This window comes from Heptranchias perlo, unplaced genomic scaffold (genome assembly GCF_035084215.1).
Source record: "Heptranchias perlo isolate sHepPer1 unplaced genomic scaffold, sHepPer1.hap1 HAP1_SCAFFOLD_44, whole genome shotgun sequence".
NCBI lineage: Eukaryota > Metazoa > Chordata > Chondrichthyes > Hexanchiformes > Hexanchidae > Heptranchias > Heptranchias perlo.
In genome coordinates, this window is record NW_027139453.1 from 10,830,007 (window position 1) to 10,854,593 (window position 24,587).

At 39.7% G+C, this 24,587-nt stretch overlaps 2 long non-coding RNA genes across 11 annotated transcripts in view; one reads left to right on the forward strand and one right to left on the reverse strand.

Moving 5' to 3' along the window:
- The window catches only part of LOC137312942 (uncharacterized), a 55,143-nt gene extending 38,507 nt beyond the window's left edge, over positions 1-16,636 (reverse strand). The window contains exons 1-2 of the long non-coding RNA XR_010960961.1: positions 16,421-16,636; positions 6,123-6,625 (exon numbers count right to left, since the gene is read on the reverse strand). This is a non-coding gene — a long non-coding RNA (uncharacterized lncRNA). The remainder of the gene's footprint in view (positions 1-6,122; positions 6,626-16,420) is intronic.
- The window catches only part of LOC137312940 (uncharacterized), a 117,359-nt gene continuing 99,337 nt past the window's right edge, over positions 6,566-24,587 (forward strand). For 5 of the 10 annotated variants that reach the window (XR_010960947.1, XR_010960942.1, XR_010960948.1 and 2 more), the window contains exons 1-3: positions 16,657-17,016; positions 20,374-20,450; positions 23,796-24,032. This is a non-coding gene — a long non-coding RNA (uncharacterized lncRNA). Of the gene's footprint in view, positions 6,628-16,656; positions 17,017-20,373; positions 20,451-23,795; positions 24,033-24,587 lie in introns of those variants that run through there. The other 5 variants (XR_010960949.1, XR_010960950.1, XR_010960946.1 and 2 more) reach the window with 5 other exon arrangements.

The window sequence follows — 24,587 nt, forward strand, 5'->3', positions numbered from 1 at the left end:
CTCTTGGTGTCCCTGGTAATTCTCTATATCTAGCTATTAGTTCTCTAAACCATGAGTCACTTTATTAGTATTTTAGTCATTTACTGTGCCCACCGAGCTGCTCTTGGTGTCCCTGGTAAGTCTATATATCTAGTTATTAGTTCTATAATCCATGAGTCATTTTATTACTGTTCTAGACATTTACTGTGCCCACCTAGCTGCTCTGGATGTCCCTGGAAATTCTCTATATCCAGCTATTAGTTCTATAAACCATGAGTCACGTTATTACTTTTCGAGCATTTGCTTTGCCCACCTCGCTGCTCCTGGTGTCCCTGGTAATTCTCTATATCTAGCTATTAGTTCTCTAAACCATGAGTCACTTTATCACCGTTCTCGTCATTTACTGTGCCTGCCCAGCTGCTCTCGGTGTCCCTGGTAAGTTTTATATCCAGTTATTAATTCAGTAGTTACTTTTTATATAACGATTAGTGATGGACACTCCTGCCTGGTGGTAATTTCAGTAGTTACTTTTTACATATAGAATAGAGATGGACTATCTTCCATGTTGATAATTTGTGTAGTTACTTTTCATGTAAAGACTACTGATGGGACCTCCTGGCTAATGGTAATTTCAGTAGTTACATTATTTGAAAAGATTAGTGATGGACCTTCCTACCGATATAAATTCAGTAGTTGATTTTTATATTAAGATTAGTGATGGACCCTCCTGCCCGTTGGTAATTTCAGTAGTTACTTTTTATTTTAAGATTAGTGATGGACACTCCTACCTGTTGGTAATTTCAGTCGTTTTTTTAGGTGAAGGTTAGTCATTGGACCTCCTGCCTGTTGGTAATTTCAGTTGTTACTTTTGTTATAAAGATTAGTGATCGACCCTCCTGCCTAGTGGTAATTTCGCAGTTAATTTTTATATAAAGATTAGTGATGGACACTCCTACCTAGTGGTAATTTCAGTGGTTGATTTTTATATAATAATAAGTGATGGACCATCATCTCTGTTGTAATTTCAGTAGTTTTTTCTTCTACAAAGATTAGTGATGGACCCGCCTCGCTGTTGGTAATTCCAGTAGTTACTTTATTTAAAAAAGATTAATGATGGATATTGCTACCTGTTGTAAATTCAGTCGTTGCTTTTTATATAAAGATTAGTGATGGACACTCCGGCCTGGTGGTAATTTCAGTGGTTTCGTTTTATTTAAAAATAAGTAATGGACCCACCCACCTGTTGGTAATTCCAATAATTACTTTATTTAAAAAGTTTAGTGATGGACCTTGCTACCTGTTGTAAATTCAGTAGCAGCTTTTTATATGAAGATTTGTGATTGACCCTCAGGCCTGTTGGTAATTTCAGTAGTTACTTTTTATATAAAGATTAGTGATAGACCCTCCTACGTGTTGGTAATTTCAGTAATTTCTTTCCTTATAAAAAATAATGATGGACCCTCCTGCCTGTTGGTAATTTCAATAGCTGTTTTTGTATGAACAAATTAGTGATGGACCGGACTCCCTGGTGTTAATTTCAGTAATTACTTTTGATGTAAAGATTAATGATGAACACTCCTTCCTCGTGGTAATTTCAGTCGTTACCTTTCATGTGAGGATTGATGATGGACACTGCCAGCTTGTGGTAGCTTCAGTTAATTTTTAGGTCAGGATAAGGGATCGGACGTCTTGCCTGTTGATAATTTCAGGAGTTTATTTTTTTCTTTTATAAAGATGATTGATGGACATTACTTCCTGGTGGTGATTTCAGTGGTTAATTTTTATATTAATATTAGTGATCGACCCTCCTGCCTAGTGGTAATTTCGTAGTTACTTTTTATATAAAGATTGGTGATGGATAGTCCTGCCTGGTGTTATTTTCAGTATTTACATTTTATATAAAGATTCGCGATGGATCGTCCTACCTGGTGGTAATTTCAGTGGTTGCTTTTTATATAAAGATTAGTGATGGACACTCCTGCCTGCTGGTAATTTCAGTGGTTTCGTTTTATTTAAAAATAATTGATGGACCCACCCACCTGTTGGTAATTCCAATAATTACTTTATTTAAGAAGATTAGTGATGGACCTTGCTACCTGTTGGAAATTCAGTCGTAGCCTTTTATATAAATATTTGTGATTGACCCTCATGCCTGTTGGTAATTTCAGTAGTTACTTTTTATATAAAGATTAGTGATAGACCCTCCTACCTGTTGTAATTTCAGTAATTTATTTCCTTATAAAAAATAATGATGGACATTACCACCTGGTGGTGATTTCAGTAGATTCTTTTGTTATCTAAAGATTAGTGATGGACCCTCCTGCCTGTTGGTAATTTCAGTAGCTGTTTTTTTATTTACAAATTAGTGATGGACCGGACTCCCTGTTGTTAATTTCAGTAATTACTTTTGATATAAAGATTAATGATGGACACTCCCACCTGATGGTAATTTCAGTCGTTACCTTTCATGTCAGGATTTATGATGGACACTGCCATCTGATGGTAGTTTCAGTTATTTTTTAGGTAAGGATAAGTGATCGGACCTCTTGCCTGTTGATAATTTCAGGAGTTTATTTTTTTCTTTTATAAAGATGAGTGATGGACATTACTTCCTGGTGGTGATTTCAGTAGTTAATTTTTATGTAAAGATTAGTGATGGACCCTCCAACCTGTTGGTAATTTGGGCTGTTAGTTTTTCTGAAGAGATTAGTGATTGACCCTCCTCCCTGTTGGTAATTTCAGGAATTACATTTTGTGCAAAGATTGGTAATTTGGGTTGTTACTTTTTCGAAAGAGATTAGTGATTGACACTACTCCCTGTTGATAATTGCAGTAATTACTTGTTATACAAAGATTGGTAATGGACCCTCCCACCTGTTGGTAAGTTCAGTGCTTTCTTTTTTTATACAGATTAGTGATGGGCACTCTGACCTGGTGGTAATTTGAATTATTACTCATTATATCAAGATTAACGACGGATCCTCCACCCATTTGGTAATTTCAGGAGATACTTTTCATATAATGATTAGTGATGTACCCTCCTACCTGCTGGTAATTTGAGTTGTAACTTTTTGATAAAATATTAGTGATGGGGTGTCCTGACCGTTGGTAATTTCAGTGGTTACTTTTTACATAAAGATTAGTGATGGGCCCTCCTACCTGTTGTTAATTTCAGCAGTTAGTTTTTCATGTAAGGATCAGTGATGGACCCTCCTGCCTGTTGGTAATTTCAGTAGTTACTTTTTATATAAAGATTAGTGGACACTCTTAACTGGTGGTAATTTCAGTCGTTATTTTTTTAGGTAAAGATCAGTGATAGGGCCGACTGCCTGTGGGTAATTTCAGTGGTTACTTTTTTATGTACAGATTAGTGATGGGACCCTCATACCTGCTGGTAATTTCAATATTTACTTTTTGTATAAAGATTAGTGATGGACCATCCAACCTGGTGCTGATTTCAGTAGTTACATTCATTTGAAATTAGTGATAGGCCCTCCTGCCTGTTGGTAATTTCAGTGGTTTCATTTCATATAAAGTTTAATGATGGACCCTCCTACCTGTAGATAATTTCAGTCGTTACTTTTTTTATATAAAATTAGTGATGGATCCTCCTCCCTGTTGGTAATTTCAGTGGTTACTTTTAACATAAATATTAGTGATGGACCCTTCTCCCTGTTGCCTATTTCTGTAGTTAATTTTCATGTAAAGATTAGTGATGGTCACTCCTACCTGTTGATTATTTCAGTAGTTACTTTTTATATCAATATTAGTGACCGACAATCCTACCTGGTGGTGATTTCAGTCGTTATTTTGATCGGTAAAGATTAGTGATGGGACCCTCATAATTACTGATAATTTCAGTAGTTACTTTTTGTATTATCATAAAGTGATGGACAGTTCTACCTGGTGGTAATTTCAGTATTTACTTTTTATATAAAAATTAGTGATGGCCCCTCCTCTCTGTTGGTATTTTGAGTTGTTACTTTTTATATAAAGATTATTGACGGACCCTCATCCCTGTTGGTAATTTCTGTAGTTATTTTTATATAAAATTAGTGATGGGGACCCTGCCTGTTGATAATTATTAGTGATGGACCTACCTACTTCGTGTAGTTTTAGTAGTTTATTTTTAAATGAAGATTCGTGATGGATCCTCCCTGTTGGTTGTTTCATTAGTTACGTTTTTCTTAAAGATTATTAATGGAGCCCCTAACTGTTTGTAATTTCAGTAGTTTCTTTTTTTATATAAAGATTAGTGATGGACCCTCCTCCCTGTTGGTAATTTGAGCTCCAACTTTTTATGTAAAGATTAGTGCTTGGACCCTCAAACCTGCAGGTAATTTGGATTGTTACTTTTTGTATAAAGATCATTGATGGACCCTCCTGCCTTTTGGTAATTTCAGTAGTTACTCTTTGATGTAAACATTAGCGATGGGGTCTCCTGCCTGTTTGTAATTTGAGTTGTTACTTTTTTATGTAAAGATTAGTGATGGACCCTCCTAACTGTTTGTAATTTCAATAGTAACTTCTAATATAAAGATTAATGATGGGCCCTCCTTCCTGGTGGTATTTTCAGCATTTACTTTTTATATAAAAAATAGTGATTGACCCTCATACCTGTTGGTAATTTCAGTAGTTACTTTTTATATAAAGATTAGTGCTGGGGCCCTGCCAGTTTGTTGATGTTTCTCCACCTCTGTCATAGAACCATTTATTTATACTGGCGTCCTCTCTCCTCAAAACTTTACAACCAGGATCATTTCACTCTGTTCTGTGAAAACCCAAGCCCTGTTTTCTAGATAGTAGATCATATCTCTTATGATTCTGACTTTCCAAATGTTGACTAAATTCAGATCCAAATCCTTCTCAACAGTTTCTCGAAATATGGTCCCACATCCTCCTCTGGTAAAACAACATTTTAACATCTGCCGTCACTTTCAGAAACTAAAGGAAATATTTAGTTTCTCCCCAAAACTTCATCCATCACATCCCAGTCTTATAGATACTAGATCACATCTCTCATGATTCTGACTTTCCAAACGTGTTTAGAATGATTTGTAGATTCACAGATATAACACACAATCTGAACTCCAATTCATTGGAATGTTGACCCGTTCTCGTTTTCCATTTTTAATATAAAGTTACTTCTTCAAAACCTCCTTCCTTTTTCCTGCTAATAACTTTTCACTATTTCATAAATCTTCTGTTCCTGCTGCAACAGTTTTATTAATTCCACTCAGTGCTGGGACCCTCCGACCTGTTGATATAAAAAGTAACTACTCAAATTACCATGATTAACGGTCAGGAACCACCTATCGTGCGAAAGATGGTTTCCGCCCTGAACCGGTTTCCCCTTAAAACATTCCTGAAGTTTGTTTTTCTCGAAAGGTCGCGGCATTTCTTCAGTTGAGCCAGTTTAACAAACAACACCCGCTCAAACATACTTCAGCAAAAACAGAAGTCGCTGCTCCATTCTCCCACTTAATTCGCATTAAACTAATTAATTATAATTAATCAGGAACAAGTTTTGTCTCCGATTTTGCTCCAATCCTTTGATTGGATCGCTTTCAGTCCGGCCTCAGGTTTCCAGAGGCTGATTTCTCAGGTGCCCGGCAGATCGGGAGAATCGGCCATTGCGAATGTGTTAACCCTTTACTGAGCTGAACTGTGTGTTCGATCAGTCCTTGATCAGTTAAATACAAGTGTACCGGGAACAAAACGGTTCAGTGAGTGAAAAGAGCCAGTGTTACAGTTAAAAATAAAAGCATGTCGAGTGAGAAAGGACAGTTTCCCACCCGTGTTTACTGAATGTCAAATTCTAACATGGGGAGGAGACACCGCTGGACGAGGATGGTGGAAATCTCCAGAGTTCGTGTTCCTGCTTTCTGTCCTGTAACCGCTTTAAAATGTATCTGTGGGGAGATTGGTGGGGTCCATGAAGGGATAAGCCCTGAAATACCCGGTGGAAAGTAACCGGCCTTCAGTCAGTGTCTGAGCGAACAATTAGTGAATTGTTCCATCCGCGAGTAATAGAGAGCTCCATACGCCGGGGAACACATCTGACCTCAGGAAATCGGCTTTAGAAAAGAGGAAGGGGATGAAAATGTTAATTTAAAAACAAATTTCAACGACATTAATCTTACCTTGATCCCGCAAGGAATTTCCGTCTCTCAATGTCCGTGTGGATTTTACAAATTATATCCTTGTTATTTCATTACAATAAAGCGAGAACAAGTTCCTTGCTTTATTTTAGCGGTTCACAACTTGTGAATTTAATCCGATCCTACTTATGTGAGATTCAGAGCTCCGCCCTCTGTGAAAGCTGCTGCCAGACATCAGGATGGATTTCAACACAAACATTCCTCATTTCTTTCAGAACAGGGAGCGGCCTTTCTGGTGGAATCGAATCGAACCGGGTTGACAATTCGCTGCCACGTCAATTGTGAACAAAGTCATTCATAAATTTTACTTTTTATCATCTTGTTCCAGGGAGGTTCAGTAAAACAGATACTTGGTTCGAAATAAATTGTTACATTTGCATCAGGGACATTGTTTGCTGAAAGTCCCATCGGTTTTCTGATGTTTGCGCTTTCAACCCGGTGCCCAAGAGCCAGTGTTTCGTCAGAGAGCTGAGGACGGGCTGTTTCTGTAAGTGAGGACATTAACCATTTAACCGCCAAATGAAACAATCGCTGAGCATCAATCGCCTCAATCACTGTGCGAATGAGTACTGACTTTCCACAGTTACATTTATCAAAGTAAATATTCAGCAGATACACCAGTTGCATTGTTAAATCGGGAAAGGACCATTCCTGGTCTGTGCTTGGTATAAAGATTGGATTGCCCTCATTTTGAGGGGGTTCACAGACAGTTATAAATAGCCCCTCCCCGGGTTGGAAGTGTCCGAAGAGAGAAAGTGTTTGACGAAAGATTGTGGTGATAATTCCGAGGGACGGATTGTTGTGATCAATCCCAGGGATAGATTGTGGTGATAATCCCGAGGGACGGATTGCTGTGATCAATCCCAGGGATAGATTGTGGTGATAATTCCGAGGGACTGATTGTTGTGATCAATCCCAGGGACAGATTGTGGTGATAATCCCGAGGGACTGATTGTTGTGATCAATCCCAGGGACAGATTGTGGTGATAATTCCGAGGGACTGATTGTTGTGATCAATGCCAGGGACAGATTGTGATGATAATCCCGAGGGATAGATTGTTGTGATCAATGCCAGGGACAGATTGTGATGATCATCCCGAGGGACGGATTGTTGTGATCAATCCGAGGGATAGATTGTGGTGATAATCCCGAGGGACTGATTGTTGTGATCAATCCCAGGGACAGATTGTGGTGATAATTCCGCGGGACGGATTGTTGTGATCAATCCCAGGGATAGATTGTGGTGATAATCCCGATGGACGGATTGTTGTGATCAATCCCAGCGACAGATTGTGATGATAATCCCGAGGGACTGATTGTTGTGATCAATCCCAGGGATAGATTGTGGTGATAATTCCGAGGGACGGATTGTTGTGGTCAATGCCAGGGATAGATTGTGGTGATAATTCCGAGGGACAGATTGTTGTGATCAATCCCAAGGATAGATTGTGGTGATAATTCCGAGGGACAGATTGTTGTGATCAATCCCAGGGACAGATTCTAGTGATAATCCCGCGGGACGGATTGTTGTGATCAATCCCAGGGATAGATTGTGGTGATAATTCCGAGGGACGGATTGTTGTGATCAATCCCAGGGAAAGATTGTCGTGATAATTCCGAGGGACGGATTGTTGTGATCAATCCCAGGGACAGATTGCGATATTTCCCCTTTTCTCTCCAATTTCCCCCTTGTTTTTTGACCAGGATTGAGGATTCATTCGGGCCGGAGACACAACCTAAAGTGGCGGAACGAAACATTCCCCAATATTAGTATTCCTGTGAATTCTCCCTCGACAGAACTTCTCTTTCTTACTTCTTTCAATCTATCGCTGAGTTAAACGGAGTTTTATTCATTTTGTAAAAATATTCAAACGAACGATTCATATAATTAAATATACTGTTAAATGGACAGTGTGGGTAAATGGTGGCTTGATATGTCATTAAATGCACTGTTAAATGGACAGTGTGTGTAAATGATGGGTTTATATATCATTAAATACACTGTTAAATGGACAGTGTGGGTAAACGGTGGGTTTATATATCATTAAATCCACTGTTCAATGTTCAGTCGGAGTAAATGGTGGGTTTATATGTCATTAAATACACTGTTAAATGTATAGTAGGAGTAAATGGTGTTTTTATATGTCATTAAATACACTGTTAAATGGACAATGTGAGTAAATGGTGGGTTTATATGTCATTAAATACACTGTTAAATGGACAGTGTGGGTTAATGGTGGTTATATGTATCATTAAATACGGTGGTAAATGGACATTGTTTGTAAATGGTGGGTTTATATATCATTAAATACAAAGTTGAATGGATAGTGTGAGCAAATGATTTGTTTATATATCAATAATTTTACTGTTAAATGGACCGTGTGTAAATGGTGGGTTTGCATGTCGTCAGGGTGCTTTAAATGACATTTCTAAAATGATAATAAGATTCGATGGAGAATTTCATAGAACGTACAGCACAGAAACAGACCATTCGGCCCAAATGGTCCATTCTCCACACTCACCTCCTCCCTTAATCTACCCCTATTAGCAAATTCCCTCAATTCCTTTCTTCTTCATGTGTTTAATTTGCTTCAATTAAATGCTACTCGCCTCTACTACTCCTTGTGGTAGTGAGTTCCACTTTCCAACCAATCTCTGGGTAAAGAAGTTCCTGCTGAATTCCCTATTGGATTTATCAGTGACTATCTGATATTTATGGTCCCTCGTTCTGGTTTCTCCCGCAAGTGGAAACATCTTCTCTCCGTCCACCCTATCAAACCCTTACATAATCTTAAAGACATCTATCAGGCCACCCGTCCGTCTTCCTTTTGCCAGGGAATAGAGCCCCATGTTGCTCAATCTTCATTGATAGGTATAACTTCTCCCTTCTGGTATCATCCTAGTAAATCTTTTTGTACCTTCTCCAGTGCCTCTATATCCTTTTTATAATGTGGAGACCAGGACTATAAATAGTAATCAAAGTGTGGCCTAACCAAGGTTCTATACAAATTTAACTTCACTTCTCTGCTTTACATTTCTAGCCTTCTGGAAAGAACCGCATTGCTTGATTTGCTTTTTTATGGCCTTATTAACCTGCTTCGCTACATTTAGTGCTTTCTATATCTGTACCCCCCGAACCCCCCGCTCCTCTACCCTTTTTGGACAATTATTATCCAAGCAGTTTGTGGCCCCGCTATTTTTACAACCAAAATGTAATACCTCACACTCATTAAATACAGAGTAGACATTATCTTTGATGGAGGAATCCAGAACAAGGGGGCACAACATTAAAATTCGCGCTCGGCCCTTCAGGAGTGAAATCTGGACGCACCTTTTCGCACAAAGTTCACTGGAAATGTGGAATTCGCTCCTCCAAAAGGTTGTGGATTCTGGGTCAACTGAAACTTTGAAGACTGATAGCGGCAGATTTTTTGTGGTAAGGCTATCAAGCGAAATGAATCAAGGACAGGTAAATAGAATTCAGGTACAGAGCAACTATGATCTAATTAAAATCGAGAACAGATTCGAGGGGCTGAATGGCCTACTACTCTTCCTATGTTCCTATATTTAAACATGTGCTGGATTATCAATTCCGGCATTTGGTGAATGTGAAGGTTAACCAGAGTTTCTGTAAAATGACTTCAGCACTAGATGGTTTGTACGTTCCCTTTATATGGATGCAACATAGTACCAATATAGGTACAGCACAGGAGGTGGCCATTCGGCCCATTACGCCTGTGCTGGCTCTTAGAAAGGGCTGTCCATTTAGTCCCTTTCCCCTGCTCTTTCCCCATAGCCCTCCAAATTTCTCCCTTCAAGTTTTTATCCAATTCCCCTTTGAAATTTACTATTGAATCTCTCTTTTTGCCCCTCTTATTCCCTTTTTTTCGATTTCCTCTGTTCTTCCTGTATTCAGCCTGATTCTCTACTGTGTTATGAACCATACATTCGTCATAAGCCTCCGTTTTCTGTTTCATTTTAATCTCTATCTCTTTAGTCATCCAGTGAGCTCGAGCTTTGGGTGCCCTTCCTTTCCCCTCTCGTAGGGATGTTCTACACAAAACCCGAACCAAATGCGCTTTGACTGGCTTTTTATATTTCATGCTGAGCTCCATCGATTCTGCACTTCGCAGAATTCTAGGGGAGCAAAGATCAGATATTCGGTGCAAGGCAATCGAAGGGAAACTTTGTTAAATATACTTTAGTAAACACACACATTGTTCCACCCTGTGTCCAGTCAGAATTAAACAGTTAAACCGTGAAACCAACCGGCGATTTTATTTCGGGGACGGTTAAAAGTTCAGTACAAGAGATTCTGTATCTGTAGATTTTAAATACCAAGGTCCTGAAATTGATGCTTTTTGTATCTGCCGAGATGCTAACCTGACGTGTCCAGGATTCTGGATTGCAATTCACCCCCCACCCAAACCCACGCTATCATAAGAATCTTGTTGTTCAGTCGATGAACAGTGAGACAGGTCAGAACATCGCAATCTCTGGCGCCGTTTCGGAGTCTCCGCCTCTGCCGGGCGAGTCCCAGCAGTTCTCCTGCACTCACCTGGCAGGACAAGGAAACACTTATTTTTTTTTAATACGTGAGTTTGACAGTGCAGTCCTTCTAACTGATCTGCTTGAACCGCAGCAATAGAAAGATAAGTTGATAGGATGCGAAGAAGTAGTGTGGGGAACGATCGTGTCGAGCATAAATCCAGGCAAAGACCTTTTTGGCCAAGTGGGCTGTTCATGTGCTGTCAAATTCCAAGTAATTCAATGAATATTTTTATTACACCAGCTCTTTCATCAATACAGATAATGTCAGAAATATCAGCCCCATATTGAGCTGGGATACGTCAGTAGTAACAGGGCTATATTGAACATAGATACTATCAGTACTATCAGCCCTATATTGAGCAGATATACAGTCAGTAATAACCGCGTCAGATTAGCAGAGATGCTGTCAGTAACATCAGCGCTATAATCAAAAGGACACCGTCAGTATAACAACTCTTTCAGCATCACAAATATCCTCTCTGTTAAGCTCTGTAAAATCAGCACAGATAATGTCAGTTCTACAATCAATACAAGCACTGTCAGTTCCACAATCAGTACAGATACTGTCAGTAATTATAGCACTTTTTAGTTTCACAGGCTGAGAATTGAACTCACGATCCGAGCGCTGTTTTATAACCACGAGGCTTGCACTTTGAAACAGTCTCGAATCGCCAATACCTTGCCACATTCACTCGCCAAATTATATCAGGGACTCTGTGGTCGCTCTGATGCTCTGACTCGGGAAAACAACACCACCCCCCGCACCCCGGTTTTCGTGCCATTCGGGTGGTTTATTTCCCACATAAACCGGGTCTGAAGAATCCAATCCCTTTGAACCCCAGATCCCCACTCCTCATAAAGAGCAGAGTGGGTTGAACCTCCTCCCTCACTGAGGGGCCAATCAGAGATTTAAGAATACATTCTCATCCCACACTGAGAGGACAATCGGAGACCCATATAGGTGCACTTTCCAGCAGTCACCGGATTCCCTGGGTGTTGTCACTCCCGAAACCCACGAATACTGAGTCCGATTATCAGCGTCTCACCGCAACCCAGACTGAGCACCACACTGAGCGTTTCCTGTCTATGCATTTACCCAGTGTCACACTGCAGCCCAGACTGACCACGGCCCTGGGCCCTTCCTTTCTGTACATTTACTCAGTGTTCCACTGCAGCCCAGGCTGAACAAAAGAGACTGTCCACATGAACTGGGCAAATGTGTTAATGGTTAGAACTACTGATGATCAATGGGAAATGTTAAAACAAACATTTAACGAGATACAGAACCGGTTTATACCCCTGAGGGGCAGGAACTCTACTTGCCATAAAAAAAAACAGCCATGGACAACTAAAGACCTAAGGGACAGTATAAGACATAAGGAAAGGGAATTAAAAAAGGCAAAGAATGGCACAGATCCTGGCGAATGGGAAAGATACAAATATCAACAAATGGTCACAAAACAGATCGTTAGAGCTACAAAAAAGAGTATAAAAAGAAACATGCAAGGGATATCAAAAACAATACGAAGTACATTTATAATTACATTAGGAAAAGGGGGATGGTCAGGAGCAGTTTTGGCCCCTTAAAAACTGAAAGTGGGGGTATTGTCATTGACAATGGGGAAATGGCGGACATGTTGAATAATTACTTTGCGTCAGTATTTACAGTAGAAAAAGAAGATAGCATGCCGGAAATCCCATGAGAACTAATATTGAATCGGGGACAGGGACTCAATAAAATTAACATAAGCAAAGCAACAGTAATGAAGAAAATAATAGCACCAAAGAGTGAGAAATCCCGAGGACCGGATGGTTTCCATCCCAAGGTTTCAAAGGAAGTAAGTGAGCACATTGCAGATGCCCTAACTATAATCTTTCAAAGTTCTCTAGATTCAGGAACTGTCCATCCAGATTGTAAAATTGCACATGTCACTCCGCTTTTTAAGAAAGGAGAGAGAGAGGGAAAGCGGAGTATTATAAACCAGTTAGCCTAACATCTGTTGTGGGGAAAATGCTGGAGTCTATAATTAAGAATAGGGTGACTGAACACCTCTGAATTTTCAGTTGATCAGAGAGAGCCAGCATGGATTTGTGAAAGGTCGGTCGTGCCTGATAAATCAGATTGAATTTTTTGAAGATGTGACTAAAGTATTGGACAGGGGAATGTCAATGGAGGTTATTTATATGGACTTCCAGAAGGCATTTGATAAGGGCCCACATAAGAGACTGTTAGCTAAGATAGAAGCCCATGGAATTGAGGGAAAAGTACGGACTTGATCAGGAAATTGGCTGAGCGAAAGGCGACAGAGAGTAGGGAGCATGGGTAAGTACTCACTTTGGCAGGATGTGACTCGTGGAGTCCCGCAGGGATCTGTCTTGGGGCCTGAATTATTCACAATATTTATTAACGACTTAGATGAAGGCATAGAAAGTCTCATATCTAAGTTTGCCGATGACACAAAGATTGGTGGCATTGTAAGCAGTGTAGATGAAAATAAAATTTCTAAGCGGTATTGATAGATTAGGTGAATGGGCAAAACTATGGCAAATGGAATTGAATGTGGACAAGTGTGAGGTCATCCACTTTGGTCAAAAAAGAATGGAACAGGGTACGTTCTAAATGTTAAAAAGTTAAAAACAATTGATATCCAAAGGGACGGAGGGGTTCAGGTACATAGATCATTAAAGTGTCATTAACAGGTGCGGAAATTAATCATTAAGGCGAATGGAATGCTGGCCTTTATATCAAGTGGACTAGAGTACAAGGGGGCAGAAGTTATTCTGCAGCTGTACCAAACCCTGGTTAGACCGCACCTGGAGTACTGTGAGCAGTTCTGGGCACCGCACCTTCGGAAGGACATATTGGATTTGGAGTGAGTGCAGCGTAGGTTTACTGGAATGATACCCGGACTTCAAGTATTAAGTTACGAGGAGAGATTACATAAATTGCGGTTGTATTCTCTGGAGTTTCGAATGTTAAGGAGTGATCTGATCGAAGTTTATAAGATATTAAGAGGAACGGATAGGGTGGATAGATAGAAAATATTTCCGCTGGTTGGGGATTCCAGGAGTCGGGTCCACAGTGTAAAAATTAGAGCCAGACCTTTCAGGAGCGAGATTAGAAAACATTTCTACACACAAAGGGTGGTCGAATTTTGGAACTCTCTTCCGAAAATGGCAGTTGATACTAGCTCAATTGCTAAATTTAAATCTGTGACAGATAGCTTATTGGCAACCAAAGGTATTAAGGGATATTGGCAAAAGCGGGTCGATGGAGATAGATCACAGATAAGCCATGATCTTATCAAATGGCGGAACAGGCAGGAGGGGCTGAATGGCCTACTCCTGTTCCTATGTTTCCTATGTTTCCTAATGAGCATTTTATGAGGTGAGGAATTTTACACCGTTCAATAATATTAACGCTAATGTATAATGTTATCAATCGTGTAACTTTAAACTGGTGCTGCACATTTATCTTTGGATTATCTTTAGGGGTCTTACAATCTCAGAACACACGACAAATATATAAGTTGAAGATTTGACGGTGTTTTACAATTATAATTCTCCATTGTGTGTGTGCCACGCTGTGTTGTGCGCAAAGGCAATAGCGACTGCTCAAACTATCAGTCCTGGTGCTTGCCTTTCCACACTGTGGGAATGTAAAAGCGATTGATCTTGGTCAGTAAATTTCTGCAAACTATAGTTGAAGTTATTCTCCAGCATAAATGTACAACCAAGTTTGAGACCTTGTAAGACGCAGTTATCTGTTGTTTCAGTGACGCTCACAACCAGTGCAATAAACGGACAACAGCAACAAAAACTTACATTTACACCTACACTAATTACATTAGTGTAATCAAACACAAGATTCATTTGAGCAGGTACTTCCTTTTTTATATAAAGCCTACAGATCGGGCCCTAAAACCTGTTGGTAATTTGAATAGTTACTTTTTTAGTTAAAGATTAGTGATGGACCCTCCTACCTGTTGGTGATTTCAGTAGTTACTTTTTCTAAAGATTAGTGATGGACCCTCCTATCTGTTGGTAAATTGAGTTGTTACTTTTTTGTAAAAATTAGTGTTGAACACTTCCACCTGTTGGTAATTTCAGTGGTTAATTTATTTATAAAGACTTGAGATGCACCCTCCTTCCTGATTGCAATTGGAGTTGTTACTTTTTAGTTAAAATTAGTGGTGGGGCCCTGCTACCTGTTTGTAGTTTATGTCGTTAATTTTTATACAAAAAATACTGATGGACCATCCGACCTGTTTGTAATTTGATTTGTTATTTAAAAAAAAAAGTTTATTGTGCATTCTTCTTCCTGTTGGTAATTTCCGTGGTTGCTTTTTATATCAAGATTAGTGATGGACCCTCATACCTGTTGGTGATTTCAGTAGTTACTTTTTATGTCAAGATTAGTGATGGCTCTTCCTACCTGGTGGTAATTTTTATGTGGTTACTTTTTGTATGAAGATTAGTGATGGACCCTCCAACTGATGTTAATTTGTGTAGAGACTTTTCATATAAAGTTGAGTGATGGACACTCCTACCTGTTGGTAAATACAGTAGTTTCTTTTTTAAAAAAAGATTAGTGATGGACTCGCCTGGCTTTTGGTATTTTCAGTGGGTTTTCTTCATGTAAAGTTTAGTGATAGACCCTCCTCACTGTTGGTAATTTCAGTAGTGACTTTTCATATAAGGAATAGTGATTGGCCCTCCTGCCTGTTGGTAATTTCAGTGTTGACTTTTTATATAAAGATTAGTGATGGACCCTCGAGCCTGTCGGTAATTTCAGCAGTGACTTTTGATATAAAGATAAGTAATGGACCGTCCGACCAGTTGATATTAGAAGTAACTACTCAACTTACCAAAATTAACGATCAGGAACCTCCGTTCTCTTTGAAAGATAGTTTCAGCCCTGAACCGGTTTCCCTTTTGAAACATTCCTGAAATGTGTTTCTCTCCGAAGGAAGCGGCCTCTCTTTCTTCAGTTGAGCCAATTTAACAAATAACACCCTCAATAACATAATTTAGCAAAAACCGAAGTCCCTGCTCCATTCTCCCATCTAATTCGAATTAAACTAATTAAATATAATTAATCAGGAATAAGCTTTGTCTCCGATTTTGCTCCTGTCCTCTGATTGGATCGCGCTCAGTCCGGCCTCGTGTAACCATAGGCTGATTTTCCAGGTGCCCGGCAGAGAGCGATAATCGGCCATTGCGAAAGAGTTAACCCTTTACTGAGCTGAACTGAGTGTTCGATCAGTCTTTGATCAGTTCAATAAAAGTGTACCGGGCACAAAACGGTTGATTGAGTAAAACGAGCCAGTGTTACAGTTAAAAATAAATGCATATAGAGTGAGAAAGGACAGTTTCCCAACCCTGTTTAATAACTATCAAATTCTAACATTGGGAGGAGGCACCGCTGGACGAGGATAGTGCAAATCTCCAGAGTTCATGTTCCTGCTTTCTGTCCCGTAACCGCTTTAAAACGTGTCTGTGGGGAGATTGGTGGGGTCCAGTGAAGGGATAAGCCCTGAAATTCCCGGTGTAAAATCGCCGGCCTTCAGTCAGTGTCTGAGCGAACAATTAGTGAATTGTTCAATCCCCGATGAATAGAGAGCTCCCTACGCTGGGGAACATATCCGACCGCGGGAAATCGGCTTTAGAAAAGAGGAAGGAGCAGGAAAAGTTAATCAAAAAACAAATTGACACTACGTTAACCTTACCTTGATCCCGCAAGTATTTTCCGTCTCTCAATGTCCGTGCAGATTTTGCAAATTATATCCTGGTTATTTCATTGTAATCAATCGAGTGCAAGTTCTTTGCTTCATTTTAGCAGTTCACAACTTGGGAATTTGATCTGATCCTTGTTGTGAGATTCAGAGTTCCGCCCACTGTGAAAGCTGCTGCCAGACATGAGGATGGATTTCAACACAAACATTCCTCATTTGTTTCAGAACAGGGAGCGGTCTTTCTGGTGGAATGTTATCGAGCCGCGTTCACAATTCGCTGCTAAGTCAATTGTGAACAAAGTTGGTTCTAAATGTTCTTTTTCTAATCTTATTTCTGGAAATTTCAGTCAAATAGATACTTGTTCAGAAATAAATTGTCACATTTGCATCAGGGACGTTGTTTACGAAAGTCCCATCGATTTTCTGATGTTTGCGCTTTCAACCCTGCGACCAGGAGCCAGTGTTTCGTCAGTGAGCAGAGGAGAGGCTGTTTCTGCAAGTGAGGACATTAATCATTCAACCGCCGAATGAAACTATGGCTGAGCATCAATCAGCTCAAGCACTGGGGCAATGGACAGTGTGGGTAAATGGTGGGATTATATATCATTAAATGTACTGTTAAATGAACAGTGTGGGTAAATGGTGGGTTTATATATCATTAAATGCACTGTTAAATGGACAGTGTGGGTAATTGCTGGGTATATATACAATAAAATACACTGTTAAATTGATAGTTAGTAAATGGTGGGGTTATATATCATTAAATACACTGTTGAATGGACAGTGTGGGTAAATGGTGGGTTTATATATCATTAAATACACTGCTAAATGGAGAGTGTGGGTAAATGGTGGGGTTATATATCATTAAATACACTGTTAAATGGACAGTGTCGTTAAATGGTGGGTTTATATATCATTAAATGCACTATTAAATGGACAGTGTGGGTAAATGGTGGGTTTATATATCATTAAATACACTGTTAAATGGACAGTGTGGGTAAATGGTGGGTTTATATATTGCTAAAAACTCAGTTAATTGGACATTGTGGGAAAATGGTCGATTAATTATCATTAAACAAGTTGTTAAATGGATAGTGTGGGTAAATGGTGGATTTATATATTGCTAAAAACTCAGTTAATTGGACATTGTGGGAAAATGGTCGATTAATTATCATTAAACAAGTAGTTAAATGGATAGTGTGGGTAAATGGTGGATTTATATATTGCTAAAAACTCAGTTAATTGGACATTGTGGGAAAATGGTCGATTAATTATCATTAAACAAGTAGTTAAATGGACAGTGTGGGTAAATGGTGGGTTTATATATTATTAAATACACTGTTAAATGGACAGTGTGTGTAAATGGTTGGTTTACATATCATTTAATACACTGTTAAATGGACAGTGCGGATAAATGGTGGGTTTATATATTATTAAATGAACTGTTAAATGGACAGTATGTGTAAATGGTGGGTTTATATATCATTAAATACACTGTTAAATGGACAGTGTGGGTAAATGGTGTGTTTATATATCATTAAATACACTGTTAAATGGACAGTGTGGGCAAATGGTGGGTTTCAATATAATTAAATACAATGTTAAATGGACTGACAGTCCCTGTACTGATTATCGAGCTGATACTGCTGACAGTATAAGTTTTGCTTATAGAGCTTATGCTTCTGAGATTACCTGTATTGATCATCGAGCTGATATTACTGACAGTATCTGTATTAATTGTAGAGCTGATATTATGAACAGTGTCTGCTCTGAATAAAGAGCTGGTATTATTGGCTTTATCTGTGCTGATTTTACATGTGATATTACTGAACGTACCTATACTGATTATAGAGCCGATATTACTGACAGTACTTGTATTTATTATAGAGCTGATATTACTGATCATATCTGCACTGATTATAGAGCCGATATTACTGACAGTACTTGTATTTATTATAGAGCTGATATTACTGATCATATCTGCACTGATTATAGAACGGATATTAATGACAGTACTTTTATTGATTTTCGAGCTGATATTACTGAAAGTATCTGTGCTGATTTTATAGAGCTTAATAGTGAGATTATTTTGACGCTTATAGAGTTGTTATACTGAAAATGTCTGTTTTGATTATGGAGCTGATATTACTGACTGTATCTGTGCTAATATGAAGCTGTTATTACTGACTGTATCTCTGCTCAATATAGCGCTGATATTACTGACAGTATCTGCGCTAATATCCTTCTATTCCTTTATCCGTCGTGTGTTTATTTAGCTTCCCTTAAATGCGTCGATGCGAGTCACCTCAATTCTGCCTTGTGTTACTGAGTTCCACATTCCAACCACTCTCTGGGTAAAGAAATGTCTGCTCAATGCCCCATTGGATTTACCCCCAGAACCCTCTGCTCATCTACCCTACTTAGACACTTATTATCCAAGCAGTATGTGACCCCCTTATTTTTCTTACTAAAATCTAATACCTCACATTCGTTAGGTACAGAGGAGGCATTTCCTCTGTTGGAGGAATCCAGAACAAGGGGACACAATCTTAAAATTAGCTCGAGGCCGTTCAGGAGTGAAATCTGGACGCACGTTTTCACACAAAGTTTACTGGAAATGTGGAATTCCCTCCTCCAAAAGGTTGTGGATTCTGGGTCAACTGAAATTTTCACGGTTCACAGCGGCAGTTTTTTTTTAGTTCAGGGTATGAGCGAAATGGGTCAAGGGCAGGTAAATAGAGTTCAGGTACAGAGCGGCCATGAGTTAATTAAATGGGAGAACAGATTCGAGGGGCTGAATGGCCTCCTCCTGGTTCTACGTTCTTATAGAATCATAGAATCATAGAAGTTACAACATGGAAACAGGCCCTTCGGCCCAACATGTCCATGTCGCCCAGTTTATACCACTAAGCTAGTCCAAATTGCCTGCACTTGGCCCATATCCCTCGATACCCATCTTCCCCATGTAACTGTCCAAATGCTTTTTAAAAGACAAAATTGTACCCGCCTCGACTACTGCCTCTGGCAGCTCGTTCCAGACACTCACCACCCTTTGAGTGAAAAAAATGCCCCTCTGGATCCTTTTGTATCTCTCCCCTCTCACCTTAAATCTGTGCCCCCTCGTTATAGACTCCCCTACCTTTGGGAAAAGATTTTGACTATCGACCTTATCTATGCCCCTCATTATTTTATAGACTTCTATAAGATCACCCCTTAACCTCCTACTCTCCAGGGAAAAAAGTCCCAGTCTGTCTATCCTCTCCCTGTAAGTCAAACCATCAAGTCCCGGTAGCATCCTAGTAAATCTTTTCTGCACTCTTTCTAGTTTAATAATATCCTTTCTATAATAGGGTGACCAGAACTGTACACAGTACTCCAAGTGTGGCCTCACCAATGCCCTGTACTTATATTTAAACATGTGCTGGATTCCGGCATTTGGCGAATGTGAAGTTTAATTCGAGTTTCTGTACAATGACTTCAGCAACGGAAGGATTGTCTGTTCCCTTTAAATGGTTGCAACGCAGTATCATAGCAGGTACAGCACAGGAGTCCATTCAGCCCATGACGCATGTGCTGGCTCTTTTAAAGACCTTTCCAATTATTCCCTCTTCCATGCTCTTTCCCCAAAGCCCTGTAAATTTTTCCTTCAAGTTTTTTAATTCCCTTCAAATTCCCTTTTGAAATTTACAATTGGTTCTCTTTTTTTCCCCCTCTTATTTCCACCTTTTTTTTTTAGATCTCCTGTTCTTTCTGTATTCAGCCTGGTTCTCTACTGTATTATAAACCTTACATTCGTCATTAGCCTCCATTTTCATTTTTCTAAATATCTCCATCTCTTTAGTCATTCAGGGTGATATAGTTTTGGATGCCTTTCCTTTCCCCCTCGTAGGGATATATGCACACCGTACCCGAACCAAATGGGCTCTGACTGGCTGTTTGTATTTCAGGTTGAGCTCCATCGGTTCTGCAATTCGCAGAATTCCAGGGGAGTAAAGATCAGATAATCGGTGCAAGGGAATCGAAGGTAAACTTTGTTAAATATACTTTAGTAAACACACCCATTGTTCCACCCTGTGTCCAGTCAGAATTAAACAGTGAAACCCTGAAACCAACCTGCGATTTTATTTCGGGGACGGTTAAAAGTTCAGTGCAAGAGATTCTGTATCTGTAGATTTTAAATACTATGGCCCTGAAATTGATGCTTTTTGTATCTGCCGAGATACTGACCTGATGTGTCCAGGATTCTGGATTGGAATTCACCCCCCAACCAAACGCACGTTATCATAAGAATCTTGTTGTTCAGTCGATGAACAGTGAGACAGGTCAGAACATCGCACTCTCTGGCGCCGTTTTGGAGTCTCCGCCTCTGCCGGGCGAGTCCCAGCAGTTCTCCCGCACCCACCTGGCAGGACAAGACAACACTTGCACCAAAGGTTGTTTTTTTAATATGTGAGTTTGACAGTGCAGTCCTTCTAACTGATCTGCTTTAACCACAGCAATGCACAAACACAGCCTGCCGGCTCCGGGTATTTTATTGGTGCAGCTTTAAGTCCCCCTTCTACCGTGCTCTGGATTGTGCCGAGATTGCCTGAATTTACCCGCTCCCATGGGAGAAGATTGTGGCCTGGGTGTTCCTTACTGGCATTACTTTCTTTTAATTCCTGGCGTCACTTGTTCAATGCATTATTTACCAACAATATCAGGAAAGATTTAACAGACTCTGTCTATTTTCTATATTCAGTTGAAGACGGAGAGGTGAACTGATAGAGGTCTTTCATATTCGGAAGGGGTTCCATAGGCTCGAACTGGAGAGCATGTTTCCCCTTAAGGGCAGTCCAAAAATAGAGGCCATGAATATAAGAAAGTTACTAATGAAACCAAGATGTAATTCAGGAGAGACATCTTACTCAGAGAGTGGTGAGAATGTGCAATTCTCTACCACATGGAATGGTTGAGGCGAAAAGTTAAGATGCATTTAAGGGGAAGGTAGATAAATACACGAGGGTGCTAGAAATAGAAAGATAAGTTGATAGGGTGCGATGAAATCGTGCGGGAGGACGCTCGTGTGGAGCATAAATCCAGGCAAAGACATGTGGGGAAAATGGGCTGTTCTTGAGCTGGACAATTCTAAGTCATTCAATTAATGTTTTTATTACACCAGCTCTTTCATCAACACAGATACAGTCAGTAGTAACAGCTCAATATTGAGCAGGGATACTGTCAGAATAATCAGCCCTATATTGAACAGGGATAAAGTCAGTAAAGCAGGGCTATTTTGAGCACAGATACATTCAGTAATATCAGTGCGATATTGAGCCGAGATACAGTTAGTAACCGCGACATATTAGCGCAGATACTGTCAGTAATATCAGCGCTATATTGAGCAGAGATACAGTCAGTAATAACAGCCTCATATTAGCACAGATACAGTCAGTAATATCAGTTCCATAATCAAAACAAACATTTTCAGTAGAACAACCCTATAAGCGTCAAAATACTCTCACGATTAAGCTCTATCAAATCAGGACAGATAATTTCAGTAATATCAGCTCGACAATCAATAAAAGTACTGTCATTAATATCAGTTCTATAATCAGTGCAGATATAATCAGTAATATCATCTCGATAATAAATACAAGTACTGTCAGTAATATCGGCTCTATAATCAGTACAGGTACGTTCAGTAATATCACATGTAAAATCAGCAGAGATAAGGCCAGTAATACCAGCTCCATATTCAGATTAGATACTGTTCATAATATCAGCTCTACAATTAATACAGATACTGTCAGGAATATCAGCTCTATGATCAATACAGGTAATCTCAGAAGCATAAGCTCTATAAGCAAAACTTATACTGTCAGCAGTATCAGCTCGATAATCAGTACAGGGACTGTGAGTCCATTTAACATTGTATTTAATTGTATCGAAACCCACCATTTACCCACACTGTCTATTTAACAGTGTATTTAATGATATATAAACCCACCATTTACCCACACTGTCCATTTAACAGTGTATTTAATGATATATAAAACCACCATTTATCCATACTGTCCATTGAAAATTGTATTTGATGATCTATTAACTGAAGATTTACCCACACTGTCCATTTAACAGTGTACTTAATGATATATAAACCCACCATTTACCCACACTGTCTATTTAACAGTGTACTTAATGATATATAAACCCACAATTTACACACACTGTCCATTGAACAGTGTATTTAATGATATATAAACCCACCATTTACCCACACTGTCCATTTAACAGTGTATTTAATGATATATAAAACCACCATTTATCCATACTGTCCATTGAAAAATGTATTTGATGATCTATTAACTGAACATTTACCCACACTGTCCATTTAACAGTGTACTTAATGATATATAAACCCACCATTTACCCAAACTGTCCACTTAACAGAGTATTTAATTATCACCACAATCTGTCCCTTGGATTGATCACAACAATCCGTCCCTCGGAATTATCACCACAATCTGTCCCGAGGATTGATCACTACAATCCGTCCCTCGGAATTATCACCACAATCTGTCCCTGGGATTGATCACAACAATCCGTCCCTCGGGATAATCACCACAATCTGTCCCTGGGATTGATCACTACAATCCGTCCCTCGGGGTTATAACCACAATCTGTCCCTGGGATTGATCACAACAATCAGACCCTCGGGGTTATAACCACAATCTGTCCCTGGGATTGATCACAACAATCAGACCCTCGGGGTTATAACCACAATCTGTCCCTAGGATTTATCACAGCAATCCGTTTCGACAATTGTTCACAATAATCCATCCCTCGGAATTATCACCACAATATGTTCCTGGGATTGATCACAACAATCCGTCCCTCGGAATTATCACCACAATCTGTGCTCAAATACTTTCTCTCTTTGGACACTTCCAACCTGTGGAGTTGTTTTTGTATTCTGTCTGTGAACCCTCTGAAAATGGGAGAAATCCAATCCTTATACCAATCACAGTCCAGGAATGGTCCTTTCCGGAATTAACAATGTAACTGGTGTATCTGCTGAATATTTACTCTGATAAATGTAACTGTGGAATGTCAGTACTCGTTCCCCCAGTGATTGAGGTGATTGATGCTCAACAAGAGTTTAATTCGGAGGTTAAACGGTTAATGTCCTCATTTACAGAAACAGCCTGTCCTCAGCTCACTGACGAAACACTGGCTCTTGGCCCCAGGGTTGAAAGCGCAAACATCCGAAAATCGATGGGATTTTCAGCAAACAATGTCCCTGATGCAAATGTAACAATTTATTTCTAACCATGTATCTGCTTTACTGGCAGCGAATTGTTAACCCGCTTCGATTTGATTCCACCAGAAAGGCCGCTCCCTGTTCTGAAACAGATGAGGAATGTTTGTGTTGAAATCCATCCTGATGTCTGGCAGCAGCTTTCACAGAGTGTGGAGCTCTTAATCTCACATACCAAGGATCAGATCAAATTCCCAAGTTGTGAACTGCTAAAATAAAGCAAGGAACTTGTACTCGATTGGTTGTAATGAAACAACAAGGGAATAATTTGTAAAATCTGCACGGACATTGAGAGACGGGATCAAGGTAATGTTAATGTAATGTCAATTTGCATTTTAATTAAGTTCTTCTGCCCCTTCCTCTTTTGTAAAGTCGATTTCCCGCGGTCAGATATGTTCCCCGGCGTCGGGAGCTCTCCATTCCTCGCGGATTGAACAATTCACTAATTGTTCGTTCAAACACTGACTGAAGGGTGGCTACATTGCACCTAGAATTTGAGGGCTTATACCTTCTTGGACCCCACCAATCTCCGCTCAGACACATTTTAAAGCGGTTACAGGACAGATAGCAGGAACACGAACTCTGGAGATTTACACCATCCTCGCCTTGCGGTGTTACCTCCCCATGTTAGAATTTGATATTCAGTGAACAGGAGTGGGAAACTGGCCTTTCTCACTCCATGTGCATTTATTTGTAACTGTGAAACTTGCTCTTCTTACTCACTGAACCGTTATGTTTCCCGGCACACTTGCATTGAACTGATCAAAGACTGGTGGAAAACACAGTTCAGCTCAGTAAAGGGTTAACACATTCGCAATGGCCGATTATCGCTCTCTGCCGGACACCTGGGAAATCAGCCTC